The sequence below is a fragment of the Canis lupus genome, chromosome 31 (genome assembly GCF_048164855.1).
Source record: "Canis lupus baileyi chromosome 31, mCanLup2.hap1, whole genome shotgun sequence".
Taxonomy (NCBI): Eukaryota; Metazoa; Chordata; class Mammalia; order Carnivora; family Canidae; genus Canis; species Canis lupus.
Window position 1 is genome coordinate 33,398,905 of NC_132868.1, and position 16,979 is coordinate 33,415,883.

Consider the following 16,979-nt stretch of genomic DNA (forward strand, 5'->3'; position numbering starts at 1 on the left):
ACTGACAAATTAAATTCTAGAATAAGATTCAGATGTTAAAGTAATGGTTTTGAATTTTTAACAGATTCTTCAGAGAGAGGATTTCTACAATACTCTATCTTGGCATATCACCAAGAATAAAGATGCTTATTTCCTATAGCTATTGTTTAGAAAGTAGAGAGGACATGAGTAACATATTAAGGATTCACTGAAGCACAACTTCAAACAACATAGCTAGTTGGGACCTGCTGGGAAACAAGATCTCAGACAAATCAGCCTGGTGGGTGGCACTGAGGAGCCAAATAGCTGTTTCCAAGTGTTACCTTAAGGAACAATACAAGGATAAGAGGTCTCAAGCAACAACAGACTGGCAATGATCTATGGGACATTCTTCATAAGCACACAAAAGGTACAGAATGGTTGTTTCTACATTAACATTTTCATTAATAATATTTTCTCCCAAAATATACTAGTACTATGTACCTGTATAAATATTGCATACATATAAGCAGTACATATAACCTACATTTTACTATGAGATGGAAAGAATAATGAAAGAAAGGAGGCATTCCCTCAGGAATTAGACCAGAAAATATCATTGTCTCACAGATATGATTGGGGATTTCACTCTTCAGGGAAGTTCCTATTTCAAGTCCATTTAAAGTACATCTATGTAAAGAGGAGATTTTTTTTTTCCAAGCCTGTTTGAAAAGGAAGAGGTTTTTTTCCTGAATTCTCCTGTGAGGTAACTGGGCTCTTATCTACCACTAAGATCTTGCAGAGACCCAACCTTTAGTCTTCATTAGCTCTTTGTAATGGCACATCTTTCGACTGTGATCTGAGTGTGGCAAAAGTCAAAGCATCTGCCCAATGTGTTATATGTTCTCAGAATATCATTCTTCCTTCTTTTTTCTTTTCCTTTTTCATTTTCCTCTGAGTGTTAATATACAAACTTGGAGCCTTTTCCCAGATCCTAGGAATCAGTAAGTTCTCGTTTCCCTTAAAATGAGAACATTTTTCAATGGCTTGTCCAACTTGCATTGTCTTCCACTCACCATATAATTTTCATCTGGAAAACAAAACAAAACAAAAACCATTAAAGAGCCATAAAACTTTCACACTATCGCCCATTTCTGCATTTCTAGGTCTATCTCCCATCATGTCTCTCTGAGCTAGCCAAATCATTCACTGATCCTTAGCAGTTTGCTACATTTTTCTCCTCCATGATTTTGTGTGTTTTATTAACCTAACAGAAATCCACCACATAGTTTCACTTACCATAGACTGGACAAAGATCATTGCAAAGTTCTCCTCTAATAAAATGTCCCTTAAGCACCCATAAGTTCACCCTCATTCATTTGTATAAATCTCATTGTAGTGGATCCCATTTATGGGTTACCTTTATCTTCCATATCCCACATTACGACCTAAACACAGAATAGACAAGAGAATTTTTTCATTGACAATTCAATTATTTTTTAGAACAAATCATGAAGTAGCATTAGAAGTCATCTTGACTCTTAGCAATCATGGAGGTAATGGAGCTGACAATAGGAATAACTCAAAATCTGCTAAGGCAAATTATCTACTTTTTGCCATCTGTGGCTGTTAAGAAAATTTATTAAAGTTTTTAAAATATTCAAATAAAATTGTGACAAGTCTCTTAATATCTAGACTTCCAGTTTAGATATATCTGGCCCTTTATGATGCAAATTGCTTTCTCTTAAACACACTTCCCTGTCTGTATCTAGAGTGACTCTATCATTCATCTAAGAACACTTTAGAGAACTGAAAAGGCCACTATTAGTAATTATTTTGTTAAATGTGTGCAAATCAGGACTGTTCCAGGCTAACATCTAAAGGATGTATATATTCTCACCTGCACATAAGGATGCTGCTTGATCACAAAACTTAATTTTACACCCTATTAGTTACAAGTTATATGATATTTCTTATGTCTCATAAATGAATAGATTCCAAATTTCTTCACTAACAAACCAGGTTCCTACTACCAAAGCATTCCACACATAAAGACACTCCACCAAAACATACCTTCAGTGTCTTTAGCAAGAGGTCCTTCATTATGTTTGCAAGAATTTTGATTGGGTCACCTCTTCCTCTTTGCCAGGGAATCTAAAGGAAGAGAATAGATTACAAAGACAGCTGTTAATTCTTTCCTACTCCTTAATAAGTGATATCAGATAAAGATGATTTTTGTTTTAGTTTTTGATTAGGACATTTTAAAAGCAGCTGTGAGCTTTTTAATTGGATTTCTGTTTAGTGTGCAACTGTGCAATTTAGCCACAGAAGCATTGGATGAGTGACTCCATTTGCATTCAGGGCCAGGGATATAAGTAAAAATAATTATTAGTTCTTCATGTTTTTTAATTAGGTGGACACAATAAAATCAGTAAAACTAGTTCTGTCACCAAGTTGATTAATACTTTAATTATTCTTAATTACTTCTACCTTCATGATTAAATGATAAATCCTCAGATTGTTTCCTCAACAAAATTCATATTTGAAGAGAAGTTATTTCTTTTCCCCACACATGTATTTATTTTATCTTGCTGTTTTGAGTATGTCAATCAATAAATTAACCGTATGATTCAAAAGTGTACTTAATGAATGAACAGATTTGTGATCAAAATAAATGTGCTTGCAAGAACATTTTAAAAATGTTAAAGAAAAAAGCAATTCAAGTTTAATTTCAAGCGATTTATTTTAATAGGAATTAATTTTATAACTGACTGGACTCAGGTCTTTACAATAAATAAATGATGCCAGACATTTAAACTTTTACATTTGACAGTCTATTGCCTGGAGCCATTTCCAGTCATTTAAAGATGAGCACCAAAGAATGAATAGCCTACTACTCATATCATTCAGATTGCTCTAATAGTATTCTGTTTCATTAGTTTTCTGAAATAACAAAGAATCTGGACTTCAGAAATATTGTATTTAAAAAATATTAAATGAATTGTCATTGAAGATTTTATTTTGTCACTGTAAGCTTTAAATAGAATGTCTTTTTCCTTCTTAATGTAAAGAAGACTAAAAATTGATTGAAATAATAATACATAATTTTGGCGTCTATGGCGTCAGAATCACTATGGAATCGACTCACATTTTGATATGCATTTAGGAGTTTGAAAAATCATTTTTATAATCACACAGAGATCATAAAAAATGCAGTTGAAATCCGACACTCTGCCAGTTAATATCCTTCTTTCCTCCCTTCATCTTACTTTCCTTCTAGAAAATTACAAATTCTTTTTTTTTTTTTTTAAGATTTTATTTACTTATTTGACAGAAAGAAAGAGCAAGAGAACACAAACAGAGGGAGTGCAGAGGGAGACAGAGAAGCAGGCTCCCTGCTGAGCAATGGAGACTGATGCAGGGCTAAATCCCAGGACCCTGAAATCATTACCTGAGCCAAAGACAAATGTTTAACTGAAGGAACTATCCAGGCTTTTCTAAGATTTTAGATACAAGTAAGGTAACTGAAGTGTGTCTGAGTCTGTAAATACTCCATACTACTGTCTGAGGAAGAATTGCTATTATAGGATTTTTAAAGTTTATGGGATATTTTCATTAGAACATGAGTAATATAAGTATTTTATGACTTAGAATATTGTTTTCAAACCATTTATTTTCTACTTTTTCTCTGTAACTTCTTCATCAAATTGTTAGCCTTCATAAGTTAATAATGTGAAACTACATGAATCCACCTAAAGCAGGATAATATTATGATGGAAATAAATAAATAAATAAATAAATAAATAATAAAATTATAACTAGCTCCACTGCATATCTGACAACAAAATTAAAAATGAGAACATAATTTTTCAAAAAAGCCTTTGAGCAGCAAAAAAAACTAGAGCATAAATCAATGTATCAAAATTTATATATTTTGGGGAAGAATGTATCAGGTTGTTTACTCTTCTTTTTCATATAGTTTCATATAGTTTAAATTATAAGCTTGGTTATCTAGATGAGAAAAATTATTGTAAAGAAAATAATTTTATTAAGACATAACAGGAAAATGACAGCTAATAGCCTGACTAAAATAAATTTTAAAAAAATATTTAAACTGATTAAAGAAATAAATAAAAGAAAAAGAAAAAGAATACTTCCTATCACAAAAGTCAAAGTAATAAAAATCACAGTATGATTAATAGAAGGAAACACAGTACAATAACTGAATACATGGTAGTAACATCAGCTTACCAAGAAATGGTTCCTGCATTTTCTATATATTCTATTCATAAGTCAAAATGTATGTATGTGTGTATATATAATATAAAACATATGTTTATAAATGTATCCCATTTAAATGGATCACTAGAACAGAGTGATTAGTACTTAAAAGTTTCTGCCAGTCTGAGTTAAATTTCTGGCACTAAAACTTTAAGCATGTTGCTTAACTTCTATATGCTTCCTTTTCTCATACATATGGTGTGAATTAAGAGTAACATCATATGAGTGGCACGGTCAGTTAAACATCTGACTCTTGGTTTCAGCTCAGGTCGTAAACTTAAGGTTATGAACTCAGGGTCATGAGATTGAAACCTGTGTCAAGCCCCATGTTGAGCCCCACGTCAGGCTCTACACTCAGTGCAGAATCTGCTTGAGGTCCTCTCTCTCTCACTCTCTCTCTTGCAGCCCTCCCCCACTATCTCTTTAAAAGAGATAAATAATTTTTTTAAGAAAGAGTAACATCATATAAATTTCATGTGAGGAATTAAGGAGTCACTATATCTAAAATTCTTAGGCTGATGCCCAACACAAAATAATTAAAAGTAAATGTTTTAGAAATAATCATTCATATAAATAACCTAATGCAATTATCACCATAACTCTACAAAGTACAAGTGTAAAAATTTTACAAATAATGAAACTGAACCTCTAAAAGATCAATTATACTTGCCAAGTTTACAAAGAACAAGTGAAAATTATAATTTAGATCCTGTTTGGTCCAAATTCAAAACCCATATCTAATACAGAAATTTTGCTTCACAATTAATATAGCCATTTAATGCACAGGAAGAAAACAAATGCATATAAGTATAAACAGATAAAAATAATTGATATTTATATATGATATAACGTATGGATCAAGAAACATTTCTCTCTTTTTTTTTTAACATACAGACATGCAATTGTTTCAGCACCATTGATTCCTTCTTTCCCATTGAATTTCCTTTTCAATTGTGTCAAAAATAAATCAGCCAGGTATGTGGGGAAGACTCCCCTATTCTGTTTCATCTTGTACGTGTCTATAAATTAGCCAATCCCACACTGCCTTGAACACATTACCTTAATAATAAGTGTCAAAATAAGGTAGTGGATTCCACAAATGGTATTCTTCTTTTCAAAATATTTTTGATCATTCCAATTAAATTCATTTCCATGTAAATTTCAGATCCAGCTTGCTGATCTCTAAAAAAATACCTTGCTGGGATTTTGATAACACTGAATCTATATCCATTTTTGGGAAAACTGATACCTTAACAATTTTGAGTCCTTTAATTTATAAACACCATGTACTTCTCCATTTATATTTTCTTTTATTTATTTCAACAATGTTTTATAATATTCTGCATACAGATTTTTCATATTTTGGTTTTATTTGCATATAATTTCAAGGTTTTTGGCACTATTATAATGACATAGGTATAATTTTGTTTCAAGTTCTACTTTCACCAACAGCATTTTTCACAGAACTAATAAAAATAGTTCTAAAATTTGGATGGAACCACAAAAGACTCTAAATAGCCAAATTAATCTTGAAAAAGAAAAGTTGGAAGCATTATAATCTCAGATTTGAAGTTATATTACAAAAATGTAGTGATCCAAAGAGTATGGTACTAGTACAAAAATCGATAAATAAATCAGTAGAACAGAATAGGAAACCCAGAAATGAATCCACAGCTTTATGGTCAATTAATCTTTGACAAAGCAAAAAAGAATATCCAATGAGAAAAGGACAATCTCTTCAATAAACGTTGTTGGGAAAACTGGATGACAACATGCAAAAGAATGAAACCAGACCACTTTCCTACACTATACACAAAAACAAATTCAAAATGGATTAAAGACCTAAATTTGAAACCATAAACCATAAAAATTCTAGAGGAGAACACAGTTGGTAACCTCTTTAACATTGGCCAAAGCAACCTGTTTCTAGTTATGTCTCCTGAGGCAAGGGAAACAAAAGCAGAAATAGACTATTGGGACTTCATCAAAATGAAAAACCTCTGCACAGTGAAGGAAACAATCAACAAAACTAAAATGCAGTCTCTCCAATAAATGGTTTTGGGAAAACTGGACAGCAATATGCAGAAGAATGAAATAGGACCACTCTGTTACAACATACATAAAAATAAATTCAAAATGGATGAAAGACCTAAGTGTGAGAAAGAAAAACCTCAAAACCCTAGAGGAGAACACAGGAACCAATCTCTTTGGCACTGGCCATAGCAGATTCTTACTAGATATGTCTCCAGAGGCAAGGGAAACAAAAGCAAAAATAAACTATTGGGATTTCATCAAGATAAAAGTTTCTGTATAGTGAAGCAAACGATCAACAAAACTATACACTATACAAAATGGGAGAGGATATTTGCAAATGACATATCTGATGGTTAACAGACACATGAAAAGATGCTTATCATCACTCATCATCAGGAAAATTCAAATCAAAACTGCAATGAGATACTTGCACCTGTCAGAATGGCTAAAATTAACAACTCAGGAAACAGCAGGTGTTGTCAAGGATGTGGAGAAAGGGCAACTCTCTTACATACATACAATTGAGAATGCAAGCTGGTGCAGCCACTCTGGAAACTAGTATGAGGTTTCCTCAAAAAGTTAAAAATAGTAATACCCTATTACCCAGTAATTGCACTACTACCTAAAGTATACTTATTTGAAGGGCACATACACCCCAATGTTTATAGCAACACTATCAACAGAAAGCCAATTATGGAAAGAGCACAAATGTTTATCAACAGATGAATGGATAAATGAGATATATATAGTAGAAATATTACTCAGCTATAAAAAAAGAATGAAATCTTGGCATTTGCAACAATGTGGATAGAGATCGAGAGTATTAGGCTAAGTGAAGGAAGTCTGTCAGAGAAAGACAAATACCATACAATATCACCCACATGTGGAATTTAAGAAACAAAACAAATGAATAAAGAGGAAAAAAAGAGAGAGGCAAACCAAGATATAGACTCTTAACTCTAGAAAACAGATGGTTACCAGAGGGGAGGTCTGAGAAGGGCTGGGTTAAATACATGATGGGGATTAAAGAGTTCACTTGTGATGAGCAGAGTGATGTATGGAAGTGCTGATTCACCAAATTGTACACCTGAAACTAATATAACACAGTATGTTAACTAATTGGAGTTCAAATGAAAACTTAAAAAAAAAACAAATTCCATTTTCTCATTGCCGTATATAGAAATATGATGGAGTTTTGGTAAGTGGAATTTCTCTCTAATAACATGCTAAACCGAATTATTCATTCTAGTAGCTTGTTCTGAATAATCTTTGGTATTTTTAATATAGTCAGATATATTCTCATCAAATGCACCTAATTTTGCCTCTTTCTTTCCAATCTGTATGATTGAGTTTTGTTTCTTTGTTGGTTTCTTTTTTTCTTTTTTCTTTTTCTTTCTTCTTTTTTCCTTTCTTTTTTTCCCTCCCTATTACAATAGTTAGGATGTATTCCAGTTTTGGAAATTTCAGTTGACCTATCTTCAGGCTGTATCCTCAGTTGTATTAATTCTGCTAATAAGCTTCTGAATTATTTGAAATAATTTGCATGTTATAGTTACCCGTGTGTGTGTGTGTGTGTGTGTGTGTTATGTGTATACTGACAGAAATACAAGAACTCTGGGTTAGAGACAAAGACAGTTTGTTACTCAGAGCAAAAGCTGAAGTCAGAGGAACATATCTAAAATGTTAACCGAGCCCAAAGCCCCACAAGGTAATTCAATGAGGGCATATGCAGTATGCTGCATTCCAGGAGAGAAACTCTAAAATTAGAAAAGTCTCATTTAGTGACCTACCTACCTAACCTTCCGTTTGGAGTCAGACCTTATTTTTACTCTGGGACTTAAGTAGATTTTCTCCAAAGAAGGTTTAAGTAGAAAGTTTTAACGTCACAGCATTGGAATGTCACTGAAGAAGATATCCCTACGCATTTCTATCAGTAAATGTCTCTTGCAAATATTGGCCATAAACATGGATAACTAAGCTGGGGGAAAAAAAAAAAAAAAAAAAAAAACAGTCTGCCTTAAAATTAAGTCTGCATTATTTCTGAGCCAATTTACATTTTATAAACTATGAATAAATATTCTCCTAGAGCTTACAGTTAAGCTTTTAGAAAGAAATGTTCTTTAAGAACTTTAGAAATATTTAGAAATGTTCTTCCAAAGTTGCAATTCTGCTGGAAAGTTTAGAGAATTTTATTAAAACACTGAATGGGACTTTCTGGATTTGTAATATCCTCAGAGTTTCCTAGTCTTTCACTATTTAAATCCAATTAAGTTCTATAATGAAGGGTCAGCTTCATTCAACCATGTTTCTTGAATCCCAGTCACACTACAGATTTAAAAAGAAAGCAGAAGAGAGAAAGGAGACCTTTGTAGATATTTCTTTGAAGAGTCAGAAGGCTCCGAGAAAGCCATGTCCACATCATCCTCTTTATCTCACAGAAACTCAAAAGGGTAGATAAATTCTATTTCCTTCTCAAGCTTAGTGAGGATATTTTTCCATAGGGTACTCAGATCAGAATGTCCCCCTATTGGAAGGATAGATGGGTGACAGCCTAATCTCCTCCCAAATTTGCAAACCTGGCAAAATCTAAGTGGTGTGTCGTGAGAGAAGGGTACTTTAAAAAATAATCAGAGCAAGAAATGTGCATGAAATTTCTCTTAGCCAGAAGTGAACTAAGGAAAGAAGCACTGACCTAGAGCTCTTAAGCACACTGCTCAGGAAAATGACCTGTTAGAAGACAAAGAGTGCTACCACACAGGTCTACATGAGGTAGAAAGAAGACAAACAGGAGATGAGGAGGATCTGGAGCGATGAGCTAAGGCAGAAAATAAACTGCTCATTCACATGACTTAGATTTAAAGCGTTGCAGTTGGAATCTCACTAGCAGCTGTAAAAGCTCATGAATTTTTGCTGTCTCCAGGCCTGGTAAGCCCGAAGTCTCAAAGTCAGACCAGAAGAGTTTTGTTTCACTACTTCTACCTACGACACAGAATCCTCCCCGGCACTGTTGCACACTTAGTGCTAGCACGTAGGGACAGAAGTGAGTTGAGAAAAGAGGAGAAGAAGCCCAATCAGCATGAGAGAAAGGCAGAATAAGTCTTACCCTTGAATGGTGACTAATTTCGGACTTGATCTTTTTAATTATAAAACTGAGATAGAATTTGTGACATTAAGAGATCAGAAGGGTGCTATGACCTGACACAGTGTAGGTAAGTCCTAAGACTCCTCTTACATTTTCATCAACAAAGGAACATGCAACATTTGTTGATAAAAATTAACACAATTTTTCATATATAATGACAATGATGGAGTATTTGTTCATTATATATGAGTTAATTATTTAAGCACTTACCATTTGTTAAACAATTACATGCTATGACATTTATCAAATACTGCTGCTGCAATTATGACCTTCCCTTTAAAATGTATACTTCAGTACTTACTCTGTGTGTGTGTGTGTGTGTGTGTGTGTGTGTCTAGGAATTAGAATATCATGACAATAAATCATGACTGACACTAATTATCTAAGGTAAGGTAAGTCATTTTGGCACAGTTTTATCATTCCCAAAACAGATTGAGGTATATAACTTCCCTTACTGTAGTATCACGTGATTTCTACTTATGAATAAATTTCCCAAATATAACGGCAATTTATTGTGTTCCTATCTTTTCTGACTTTAAACCAAATAATCCCTTTAATGCACTAAATATTCTTATAAATTTAAGGTCCTATTAGTTCATCTCATGTCAAGAAACTGATGATTATTTTTTCTCTGGTTCTTTAGAATTCTATCATCTACAAGAAAAAAAAGAGAGAAGGCTAAAGTTAATATGCATGGAATCTCTGTCAGTTGTCATCTTTTAAGAATAAATACATATTGATGACTTCAAGGAGATAAGAATTTTAATAAAAAGCATCACTTCAAATGTATGCCTTAAAAAAAATCTTAAAGGTGCAAAATAGTCTGAAAGATTAGATTATTTCAGCTCAAGCTAATAGCCATGGCAGATGAAAATGCTGTTTAATTCACTTTATAAGATTTGATCCTACAAATAGAAAAGTAACTCCAAGTAATCATTTGTTTTCCATGGATAACACAAAACTACCTTCATTCAAAGAAAGTTATACATGGCTTGTGGACACAGAATGAAATTTAGTGTTCCACTATTTTTCTTTTTTCTAGGCTATAACATATTAACAACTACAATAATTACAACTCCAGAAATAGTGTTCTCAATCCCATTTTTATAGCTAAGACTCAATATCTTAGCCAAACTGACATTATTTTGTGGCAGATCTATCAAAAGTATTAATATAGTGATAATAAAAATAAATCACTTGAATAATTAGATTCTAATAAAAGAGATGTACAAAAAATGTGTTTTTCACTTTTAGGTATTTTCTCCCTGTATTAAAGACAGTATTTCCTGCATTTTCCAAATGGAAGGTTTGCAATTTTTTTTCCAGGAAAAAGGAAGAATTGTGTTTAATTAAAAGATTAATTATGTGTTAATAATATGTCTATCAATTATGACTATCTTATTATGTCTATCAATTATGAAGTAATTAAATTATGAAATAACTTGGCTTGATGAATAGTGATGAGGTAGGGCAAAATAAGTAGGGTAAAATAAGGGTAAAATAAGTCCATAAGTCCTACAACATATGGACTACTGGCAATTTTTTTCTAGCCCTTCATGTATATAATTAAACATCTTGTGGACTCCATACCATTGGTGAAAAGTTAGTTTTTAACCATCTCACTGTTTACTTCTTATCTAATGAATCATTTTCCTCTGGCTGCTCTCAAGACTTTTTTTCTAACCTAGGCTTTGAGCAATTTGACCATGAAGTGTATAGACATGTTTCTCTTGTAATTTATATAACTTAAGATTCATTTAGGTTCCTGGATCTAAAATCCAATATATTTTTATTTTTATTTGTGAAATTTGTGGCCATTACTTCATCAAGTATTTTATTAACTTCTCTTTCCATTTGAAGTACTATTAAGCCTATATTGAATCACTTGATTTACCTCTGATACCCATTTGTCGTTTTTTAATAGTTTTGTTTTCTGTCGTTTGATATAAATAATTTCTATACATTTATGGTCAAATTTATTCATTCTTTGTTTTGCCATCTTCAATATTTTACATCTGTCTAGTGGATATAAATTTTTACTTCACTTTTCATCTTTAGAGCTTTCCTTTTTGTCTTTTGTTTCCATTTTGTCTTTTCACGCATTGGTATAATGCTTTCCTTTAATTACTTATGCATATTTACATTAATTGTTTTTTACATTATTTTTTTAACATGTTTGTAATAGATCATTTGTACTCTTAAGGAAATTCACAATAACAACATATCAAGATCCATTTCCATTAACTGTTTTTTTACCCCTCTCTGAATAGTTCACATTTTTCCTTTTACTTTGTCTAGTAATTTTTGGTTAAAAAGTAGACATTGTACATAACACTTTGTACCAACTTTAAATTCTGTCATATTCTTGTAAAATTTGCTGGATTTTTTTTTTATTATTATTCTGGTAGATACTGAACTTGCCTGAACTCATAATGAAAATTCTGTTTACACTGTAGTGTGATATCTCTTCTCAGTTCTTTCAGATTCTCATTGTTGCTTTTTTAAGCCTTGCTCCCAAAAGTCTCTTCTGTATCTAGAAAGATGATTTGGACAGAGTTTAAACTCAAACTTTTGCCCTCACATTTTTTGTGATTGTCTTTATTCCAGGTTTTCTCCTCTAAATTTCCAGCTTCTTTATTGTCTATGTGCTCTAACCTTACCAATCTCATCATAATAAAACTTCAGCTTTCTGCTCCTGAAGCTGCTCATAGGTTCACAAATATACAATTAAAAAGAAGCAAACTTGCAAAGCTTACATAGTGCAGTTTTTTTTTTTCTCTCAAGGGCATATTACTTTGTTTCACTCACATTTGTGGAATGAAAAACCCTGGGGTCTCTCTTAGGCATTCATATGTTAGGGATATGAACCTCTAGTGCAAGGAAGCACTGGTGAGGGGTGTATACAAATTTGAATCTTGTCCTTTCAGTTGTTCTAAGATATTCTTACATCTAGAGCTTTCTGTCTTAATTCCCAGCTATTCTTAACCCCTGAGTTATGTTCTCTGCCACACTGAACTGTGGTATTGGGATTTGCAATTGGAGTGTCAGGCAAGACAGACACTAGCTGTAAATTAGACCCTTTCCTTTTCTAATCTTTCAAAAGTTAACTACTTCCTTGACTAAATATCTACCAAAGAAAAAATAAAGATGGGTCACCTGGGTGTTTCAGTCAGTTAAGTGCCTGTCTGTGGCTTAGGTCTTGGTCCCAGAATCCTGGGATCAAACCCAACATTGCATCATCAAACTCCTTGCTCAGTGGGGAGTCTGCTTCTCCCTCTGCTCCTCCCCTTTGCTCTTGCTCTCTCTCTCTCAAATACATACATACATACATATAAATAAATAAAATCTTTAAAAAAAGAAAAAGTATATTTTCACATATGTGCACACACACAAACACACACAAACACAAATAAACTTGTACATTTAGTTTACTGCAACAGCTAACCAAAAACAACCAGAATATCTATTAACAAAAGAATGGATAAGTAGTTTATGATATGTTCATGCCTCAGAACGCTACTAACAGCAAAAATAAAAAATAAATGATGAATAGTCACAACAATGCATTTAGATTTCAAAGCATTATGTTAAATGAAAAAAAAGGAGGAAAAAACATACATTCTAATGGGAATTGGATTTCATTCTGGGATAAGAAATATTCTAAAATTAGACTGTGGTGATGTTGGAAAAATATATATAAATACTAAAAACAGGGAATCCCTGGGTGGCGCAGTGGTTTGTCACCTGTCTTTGGCCCAGGGCGTGATCCTGGAGACCCGGGATCGAATCCCACATCAGGCTCCCGGTGCATGGAGCCTGCTTCTCCCTCTGCCTATGTCTCTGCCTCTCTCTCTCTCTCTCTCTGTGACTATCATAAATAAATAAACATTTAAAATAAACATTTTAAAAAAATACTAAAAGCATTGAATCATTTGCCTTAAGTGGTGAATTGTATTTTTTATTAATTGTATCTCCATAGATCTGTTTAAAAAGAAAACAGGCTATATAATTCCATTTTTATGTTCTATTCATTGTACATATTTATACTTATATGAGATGTTCTACCATGGTTTTTATCTTTTTACACTTATCATCTAGATATTTCAATGAACATAAAATTCCCCTCAACTATAAAACCAATCTTATTCCAGTCTTGTTAAGAGAACATAAAAAATTTTAAACATTTGCAAAATAATTTCTTGACATTACTGTTAAATTATTCTTTGTATAATATCTATGTATTACTTTTGAAATATAGATGAAGGGCTATAACTTGTGATGTTTCATTTATTTCTCCAGCAAACAAATATGTACTATTTAGCTAAAGTATGAAATAACTATAAGTGATAAATGTTATGCTTATATTCCAAAAGAAAATGTGGAAAGCAAATCTCATGTCACTGATTCCTACTTTCTTCACTATCTCTCTTCCCAAATCCTATGTTTGGGTGTTTTCTTTCCATAACTGTTTGGGTGTTTTTCTTTCCATAACTGTCAGTCCCACATGTCCTTCATGTTTCTTTTTACCTTTATTTCTCTACATTTTACTTTAGTAATCTATAGATATATTTCCATAGCCATTATTAGCAGTAAAGGCTATACATGTGTTTACTTTTTAATAAATCTGTATCCCCCCAAAAAATAAATCTGTATTCTCCACTTAAAATTTTTCAGCAATATGATCTCTTACAAATTAAATTTTATTAACTTTCTCTATTATAACAAACATGCTATATTTTTGATGCTTAACTACTATAAGCTTTTAAACATCACCTTTTCCTCTAATCTGTCTGAATAGCCAGGAAATGATGGCAACAATTCCTTACCAAGGTTGCCAACTAGGGGGTAAAAATCTCTAAGAACCTCTTGCCTCACAGATATCTAAAAAAAAATAAAGATTATACATGTCTACACACCTACGATACAATCCATGTTACAAAGCCTCCTTGAGATCCTCCTCTATCCTTTTAAGAGTTCCAGAAATTATTGATAGTGAACTAGACACTCATTTAAATTCTCAGAATATATAATGCTAGGTCTTGAGCAAGGCTTTTAATATAACTTTCACCTCTCTATGAAATCAAGTTGAAGGTTTCATAAATCACCATAATAGCTTACTTGACAAAGTTCAAATCCATTAAATGCAACATAGCATATTTCAGTCAGCAAGCAAACATCAGGGGTCAACTGTAATAAAGACTCTCAATTCATTTTTGATATTTGATTAGTAATCACTTTACACCTCACATCCCACTCTTATGCTTCAGCTTCACATATGGAGAAGCTCTTAAGAAATCCTGGGTGTTCATTCCTTTGGCAATAGTGGGAAGTGTAAACCCTCATTTGGGAGAACCTGGGTAGCTCTTTCAGTTAAATGTCTCCCTCAGCTCAGGTCATAGTCCTGGGATTGAGCCCCACTTCAGGCTCCTTACTCAGCAGGGAGCCTGTTTCTCCTTCTCCCCCCTGCTCATTCTCTCTCTATTTCTCAAATAAATAAAATCTTTAAAAAAAAGAAAAGGAACCCTCATCTGGGACCACCACTTACCGCCTTTAAAAATACCCAAGCAATCTCCTTTCCTTGTGCTCTCAGGACATCTCTGTATCTACCTGGGAACTGTCCTGCTGGCCCTAGAAAACCTCATTATAAGACTCATAAGCCTATTCACACCTTCTTAATATGTGTGTGGCATCATCAGTCTCAACATTCAACTCAGATATGGTTGGGGGGTTTATCCTGCCTCTGCAGAATAATCGCATTTCTACTTTTATTTAGAGTTACTTTATATTAAGAAAGGATATTGCATTTCAATTTAAAAAAGCAAATATAGGTGTTTCTTACACTTATAGCAGTGAAATTAGAGCCATTTTATTTTTCAGCCAAACATTTCAATGCACTTGCACTTAATTCAATTAACTCTTCTCTCCACTTTGCAATTAAGTAAATTTAGGCAGCCTAGTAGAAGAGTAGGCAAGTATACATTAGCAAGGATAAAGGGAGATAAGGCACAAAATCATACTGCAGTAATACTATTCATGTTCTTTAATAAAGTGTGTTGGATCTGTTATCTGTTGCTTTTATAATGCTGTGCAATGTACCACATCTCAGTTCAATAGCATAAAGCAATAGCTGTCTTTGAAGTTCAGTTTGTGCCAGTTTTGGCTAATTGTTCTTGCTCTAGTTCACCCTTCTGCTGAGACATAATAGATAAGCTGAGGGATGGATGATGTCTACTGGCTTCAGGTAAGATGAATTGGCTCTGCTATACATGGTATCTCATCTTCCAGCATGTTTGCTTGGGCTTGCTCTCATTATAGTCTTAAGAGAGGGAGCTGCCACACTCAGTGCCTCCTGAAGCCTGGGTTCAGAATCAGCACACAACCAATTGTTATGCTTTTTTTTTTTTTTTAAGCAAGGTATAGCAACTCCACTATCTAACAATGGGGAAATAGAAAAATAGAATCTCTTTCTTGATGAGAGTATGTAACAGCTCACATTGCAAGATTGTGGATACAGAGAGATAAAGATTCAGGGCCATCTTTTTTATAAATCCTTCACACTTATGTTTCATATAAATATATAATCACTGTGGAAAATATTTAATGTTAACTCTCCATGTCTCTCTTTTCAAAACCTTGGAAAGAATGATGTATTCTGAAATTTGAAATATAAAGTTGACATATGGAAAGTGAACACATACCATTAACTGTCTCCTTAAAGAAACAAAATGACTTATAGAGGAGAATAAAACTTGACATTAACTAAATTTATAGCATACACATATCTAAAATTAAGAATTTTGCCTTCAGAGGGTATTATGGTACAGAAAAAAAGAAGACATAAATAAATGGGGATGAATTAGCAGTTCATTCTGTGAAGTGGTAGCTCTAGCCCATTAATTTGAATCTGCCCATTGCTTCTAGGAGGCATATACATTAGTTTTTGAATGCCATAATTTATACTTCCTGCCAAATTTTGTCTTGTTCTGGCATCACAGATCAGAAGTACTGCCAGATGGCCAAGCCAATGTGGTACAGCATTACACTCAGCATGTTTCCATGGATTTTCAAGCCAATCTCTGCTCTCTCAGTTGCCACAGTGTTATTCTGCTCAGGTGTTTGAGTTTCCTCTTTAGGAACTCATCGATTTCCCTAGTGGTTTTTAAACTACTAAGGTGTAATAATGACTGAAAAACAACAAGTAACATGCTATTTCTCACCTCACTACATTCTCACACGCTGTCTCTTTTGCTTGGAATACCTTACTTTCTCCTCTTGTATCTGAATAATTCTTATTTGTATTTTAAAATTTAGCCCAAAACACTGTACCCTTTCTGTTCCTCTGCCTCTCTTCACCCCCACCACTGATCACTCACTCTCTCTCAAAAATTAAAATAATAAAAAATAACGAAGCATCACTCCCAATGGGAAAAATTTCCACAACTACATCAACATTCTAATCACATCTAATACTCTTTACTCTGCACTCCCCTAGATCCCTATGTTTACTTGTAGCAATACACTAATTGCTAGTTTACTTTAAGTCTCTTATACTCTAATGAAAACT

General features: G+C 33.2%; 1 long non-coding RNA gene across 1 annotated transcript in view; it reads right to left on the reverse strand.

Moving 5' to 3' along the window:
* Positions 1-1,263: 1,263 nt before the first annotated feature.
* The window catches only part of LOC140622048 (uncharacterized), a 30,157-nt gene continuing 14,441 nt past the window's right edge, over positions 1,264-16,979 (reverse strand). The window contains exons 2-3 of the long non-coding RNA XR_012021760.1: positions 2,032-2,112; positions 1,264-1,406 (exon numbers count right to left, since the gene is read on the reverse strand). This is a non-coding gene — a long non-coding RNA (uncharacterized lncRNA). The remainder of the gene's footprint in view (positions 1,407-2,031; positions 2,113-16,979) is intronic.